The 6,000-nt window shown below is 47.8% G+C and overlaps 1 protein-coding gene across 4 annotated transcripts in view; it reads right to left on the reverse strand.

Annotated features, from left to right (window-relative positions):
* The window catches only part of FGF1 (fibroblast growth factor 1), a 64,053-nt gene extending 58,259 nt beyond the window's left edge, over positions 1 to 5,794 (reverse strand). The window contains exons 1-2 of one of the 4 annotated variants that reach the window (XM_043552851.1): positions 5,372 to 5,794; positions 1,421 to 1,634 (exon numbers count right to left, since the gene is read on the reverse strand). The gene's annotated coding sequence lies outside the window, so the exon portion shown is untranslated. Of the gene's footprint in view, positions 1 to 1,420; positions 1,635 to 1,906; positions 1,970 to 5,371 lie in introns of those variants that run through there. The other 3 variants (XM_043552850.1, XM_007063610.4, XM_037907891.2) reach the window with 3 other exon arrangements.
* Between the last annotated feature and the right edge of the window lie 206 nt (positions 5,795 to 6,000).

The following is a 6,000-nucleotide window of genomic DNA, read 5'->3' on the forward strand; positions in this document are numbered from 1 at the left end:
ATTTAATTATACTCTAGAATAGATGGTGATTTTTTTTAAAGGTATAGCCCGATACGTTGTTAAAAACAACAACGTTGTTTCAATAAATAGGGCTATTTTTGTGCTAGTTATTAAGTGACTTTGAGCTAGTAATGCAGTAGAAATCTGGCAATCATGTAAATGTTCATCTTGCTGATTTTTCCCAGCCTGATCCTACAAATTCCATAATCCACCACCTCATGGTGTTCTTCACCTCAGTGGGAAATTTATTAGCTCACGGTGCCAGTTCTTGAGTTGAAACAGTCCCTCATTGACACACACACGGATGGAGGTTGGAAAAATTCCACTTTTCAGATATGGTTTTTCTGTTGTACACTTACAAGTAATCCTAAAATATACCTTTAATTGCTGTTTGTGTATATCGTTTTCTTTCTTTACATAAGAATGAGATACAGTGCTCCTGTCAACTAATTTCTAAGTTATTATCAGCAAAAAAACCTAGAGTAGCCTAAGTAGCCCCTGGAATCATGGTTAAAGTTGCTCTCTCCCCCCCAAAAAAATCTGAAACGGTGCCCCTGACAGAATCATTTATTACACCAGCCATAAGGAAAACCCATGCTGCCCCTGTGTAAAAGGGGTGAAAAGGGCCTGCCCCCTTGTGCCCGTGAGAGCTCCAGGAAGCATTTTGCCCAGCTGGGGCAGGTGGCTCCACTCCACTACAAACTCAGCTGTGATTTTCAAAAGTGCTCACGTGAGTAAGGAGCACAAGTGCCAGTGATTTTCAAGAAGGCTTGTGGTCCTAACTCACATAGGCCCTTTTGAGAATCTCACTCTGACGCTTCAGCCTGGCCCTTGTTATCGGAGATGATGACTTCCTGGTATAAGCATCAGTGCTGAAACAGGCTGACTCACAGGAACTACTCGTAGTCCTGACCGGATCAATTTCCCTCCTCCTGGGCTAGATAAATTGCCTTCTGTGCCATTTACTGCTTGTGTGGCGTTCAGTCAAGATCACGGTCCTGTCTATTCTGAGTGGCCTTTAAAGGTCCCAGGATGCTTTTTGTAAGCACTGGGGTGGTTTACTGATCCATACTTGGCCAGAATACCCCCAGCCCCAGTCCTGTACAGCGTGCTGTCTGCTTCTTCCCTCCAGAGGTGGCTACATGCTTCCCGGCCGTAGTCAGGCTTTGCGATGGAATGCGTGCTATAAAAATGTGAAGTATGAGGAGGAGTATGCTGGGGGACCACAGCCTCTGCCATTTATAAATGAAGACGGAGCACTGGAGATTTTCAGATGTCGTTATTCCTGAGAGCCTGCAGCACTTACAGGAATCACAGCATCATCTACTGCAACCTTTCTCCTCCATCTCTCCCCTCCACACACATCACTCTGCATCCTCACCCTTGTCTATGATTCTCCCAGGGGATGGTGGTAGCTTACCTGCAGCACAGTGCTCCTGAGAGAGGGGTGGCTGGCAGCTCTGGGACTTGTGTTTGCGTCAGGCAGGGAACGCCGCTGCTGTCGCACTGGAAAGGAGGAGTGTCAGCAGTGCTTCAGGTTTCACCTCTGCTCGACGCTTGTGCAGTTCCACTCTGCCGCTGCGGCAGTTCTCCCTGGATGCTGGGGATTTCCCTGTCCCCTTGCTCCTGCAGCTCTGCGGAGAGGCGACAAGCCGCAACATGCACATCAGGTTGTTTAAATCATTCCAAAGGGGGTACTAGCAGGGAAACTAAAAAGCTCTGTATGAACTGGAGGCAGCTGGGTTATTCTAACGCTTCAGCTGCTTTCGGCCTCAGGGCCTTGTGTATTGATAGGCGGTAACACACACATACACACACACACCATACCACAAGATGACAGAGCTTAAAAATAAATGTGAGACGATCACCTGACAGACAAGAGGACAAGTAAAGGGGAGCAAGTGACCTGTTTGATCTGCATGCGGAGCTGCCAGCAGTCAGCCAGCACTGCAGCAGGACTTATGTAAATCATGTTAGAAAGGTTTTCTTCTGGGCAGATGGTTAAACTGAATGGACTACAGGACACAGCCTAACAGGCTTCTGTTTATTTTGAGGCTTCCATTGCCTAGGAAACAGTAGATTGTGGTGAAGTGGGATCAGAAAAACTGCTGAAGGAAAAACCTATTTTTTAGTATTTCTTTTTTTCTTCCCAGCTCTTTGCCTCATGCCTTGATGTTTGGTTCTTTTATTGGCTGTTTAGCAAGGGCAAGGTTCTAACCTTTATCAAATGCCAGATTCATTTATTTCCATGCACACATCTACGCAGGCACTTTCGAGTGTGTAATGGTTCCTCCCTCTCGGGTCCAGAGGAAGGCCGGATGTTGTCGAGGTGGTCTGATTTGTGGTCACGGACCTGCCCGCTCCACAATCCAATCTCCACCACAGGTCCCAGCACATGGCCCTTCGGTTCATAGCTCCAGCCCCTGTTTGGAGTACTCACCAAACATCTAGGGTTTAGGCCTCCTGAGTAATTGCACAGTCTTTGACCCACAGCCTCATGGCTGGGCAAGCAACAATAACCCTCTGGGCAGGGCACAGCAAGCAATCAGTCTATAGCCCTCAACTTCCTGGCTGGGACAAGCAACAACAGTCAGGTGCAGGCCTTCTGGCCTAGGTGAATATGTAGCCAGCTCCAGGAGTGGGGAAGCAACAGGGGTAGGGGGACCAAGGCCCAGCCTACTCCACCAGGTCCCAGCCCAGGACACTCACAGTGGGTCAATGGGAACACGTAAGATTGCTGCCTCACGTCCTGGCAACACAACCGGACCAACATCTGGTTTCCCTGGGCTACTTCCTATCTGACTCTCCTGGCATCACGCCGCCACCACCACCAGGCTCTGGCTCACAGTCAGGTGGTGCTTCCTTCGGTATTTCCCCAGGTCCTTCCATCTCCCGGGCCAGTAGGACTCTGATCTGTTCTGCAGCCGGTTGTGGACCTCACAAAGGGCTCAACTGTCTAGTAGGGACATCTGCCTCCTTCCCAGATCTGCTCACCACTGAGCTGCAGGGCCCTACTCTTATACTTCCTGCCCTGCCCCTGCACTTCCTGCGAGGGGGTTGGGCCGAGTTAGCTGCACCCACCACAGGGAATGAAATGGTTCCTCCCTCTCGGGTCCAGAGGGAGGCCACTCTGCCTCACTGGGATGTCGGGAACTGAAGCAATGTCCGATTGAGAAGCACGACTGCAGATGGTAGGAACTCCCCAGTGGTGCCGTGTTTAATGTGGGGTTTTCTCTTTGTTTTCAAGCAGCTCAGCTGACATAGAATGGGAAGGGAGTCTATGCAAGAAGGTGCTGTTGTGATGGAGGCATTCCCGTGATACTACCGGGACAGGTTAGGGATAGATTAGGGATAGGTTGGCCTCAAGAGAGTTTGAAGCTTGGTGAAGTATCCAGAAGTGCTGAGGCTCCCCTGTATTTTCTAAAGCTCTTTAGCCTGACAAATTTGGCTGGACGTCCCAAGGGGATAAGCTTCCTCAGGCAAACAATAGCATGTCTGGACCCAGTGGAAATTCCATGAAAGCTGCTGTTCTCTATGGCTTCACCTCCTCTAGGGAAAATGTGTGTGCCAACATGTTTAAATCCTACTATAGCCAAGGCAAACTGTAGTTTTAACAGGTTAGCTGGTCAAGGGGTTTTGACCAATTAACACATGTTAAAATTACACCTTGCTTTGTCTACATGAGGATTTCAGTGTGTGTTAGTTAACAGGTGTTAGCCAACACATGGTTAAAATATACCTTTATTCCTTGTGTGATCATGGCCTAAGTATTTGGAAATCCAGTCCTAGCTGGAAATACACTGATGCCTTTCTGTAGACTAACAAAAGTGTTAGCTAACATGTTTTAATTAAATGCTGTTTCAAAATGTGTTAGCACTGAATGTTGATGGTACCAACCTTCTTTCCCTGTCCTGGCATCTGTTCATCTCTCCAGCTCTCAGCTTCATCTTACAGATGTTATCAGTAGTAGAGCATAGGAAGTTACTCAGGTTAACACAAGAAACCGATTCATTCACATAGGAGTGTTGCCAAATCCTGGAGTCCCTTCTTAACTTTTACTCTGTTCTTACCATACCCCTTGACCACAATGGGAGATTTGACTGCGTGAGAACTTCTGGATCTGCCCTGCAATAATAATGTAGTACAGCACTATTCATCCTAAATTGTTTTGCAGATATTATTAACTCTGTACACTGTATTCAGGCATCATTTCCTCTACTCCTGAAGTACAGCTACCTCTGGAGTGGAATATAGCAGCCATTTAACAGCAAACAGCAACAGCATGCACCAGTGTAGGACAGATGAATATTCACCAGCATGGAGTTCTGAGCACAGTGAGCAGCCTGTGTACAGTCAATCAATGGCAGACAGTCAGTAGGGTCAGAAATAACTTGTCCTAAGCTATTAGTAAGCTCCCGTTCTATACTGCCTTCTTACTATCTGTCTGTACCACAAGATACATAAAGCATGGGTGTGTTTGCACACATCTATATGTGCATGTGCATAAAGAATTTACGTTTAGCGTCACTCCCCTCAGCCTCCTCTATTCTGACACATTGCAAAACTCTCACTGTAGTGCAGGACTATTTTACCCTTCCCAACCCTCTTCCTGTGGCTAACTCCTGCCCTAGGAATCAGTAATAAACCCTTCTCCTGACATGCTCAGCCATATGTACGCTTCTCTGCACCCCATAAATACTGTACTTTTTTATTGGGCTCTTTGGAAATACAGTAAACACTTAACTAAAGAGCCACTTTCTCCCTCCAGGAAGCAGTGGGTGTGACTGCCTGCTTTCTCTTTCTCACACAAACACAGGGAGTATGTGGTTCAGCCACCCCCCTAGCTCTCTCTCACCCCCACCCCCAAAAAAAACCAGGAAGAAACAATAACAAAAACCATTTCACCTAACACAGGTTTCCTGCAGAGCTGTTTAAAATGACACATACAGCGTCCCGCACATAATAGGGCTTGGCTTCATATTCTCCTTGGAGCTATAATGGTCAAATTGCTCAGCAAGTGTAATTCAGTCGGCTACAAACTGGAAACAAAAATGAAATGGAGAAATCCCCCTTCTCCAACCCCGGCCCCCTTAGAAATCCTAGTTTTCTGCTGCAGCGGAGCAAATGTGACTCAGGACTTGAAGCCCAGAGATCAAGAAAAACCCTGATTGTTCCCCCTGCAATACGCAGCCAGCCCAGCCTGTAAGCTTCAGTGGGAGTTCAAAAAACACACTGCAGATCATCTGAGAGGGGGAAGCAAACATCAAAGCCGCTGGGAAGCTTCCCCACTGTTGTGCCAAGGCAGGATGCCCTGTAGGGAACCCAAGAGTTCAGAAGCCCCCTGAGAGGACTGAGGTGCTGTAACACTCACCTTGGTTCTCAGGCTCAGGCGCTCTCGGGCTGGTTTCTGCTCTGGTCAGCACACACTGCTGAAAAGTAGGAGCGACAGGGCTGGAGCTGTGGGAGGAAGGGAGTTCCTTCCAACAGCTAAGGAAGAGAGTTTCCCTAAAGGAGGCGATGCTGTTGACCTGCCTATAGGGCGGTTAGGTGTTGTGTTGGAACAGGGGAGCCCTTTCCCAGATCGGTCTTCTTCACTGAAGGCCAAGAGGATCCTGAAAGGAGAGACATACAGAAAAGCTCACAAAAAAGGGCTCCAAGTGAAAATAGTATCACCAAGCTCACTAACAAATCCAGATCGCTGTCGGGTCCCAGTCAAAATCTGGCATCCATTATTGAGCAGGTTGAGGTGGGACCCTGAGGTAGTGAAGCCCCTGGAAGCTCAGGTCTCTATACTGGCACCCACGTAGGACAAACTAAGAAAATAAGGGAAATAATTTGCTTTACTTTTTTCCCTTCTCATGTGATCTTTTTTCTGGACTTGACACAAGAGCTATTTTGGGGCTGGACATGAGCCCAGGTGAAAGGACATGGATTTCATCCAGTCTGCCTCCCCGATGTGCTTGGAGGACTCCAGGGAGCTTTGAACAGCTGTCATGATGA

This window comes from Chelonia mydas, chromosome 8 (assembly GCF_015237465.2).
Source record: "Chelonia mydas isolate rCheMyd1 chromosome 8, rCheMyd1.pri.v2, whole genome shotgun sequence".
In the NCBI taxonomy this organism is placed as follows: domain Eukaryota; kingdom Metazoa; phylum Chordata; order Testudines; family Cheloniidae; genus Chelonia; species Chelonia mydas.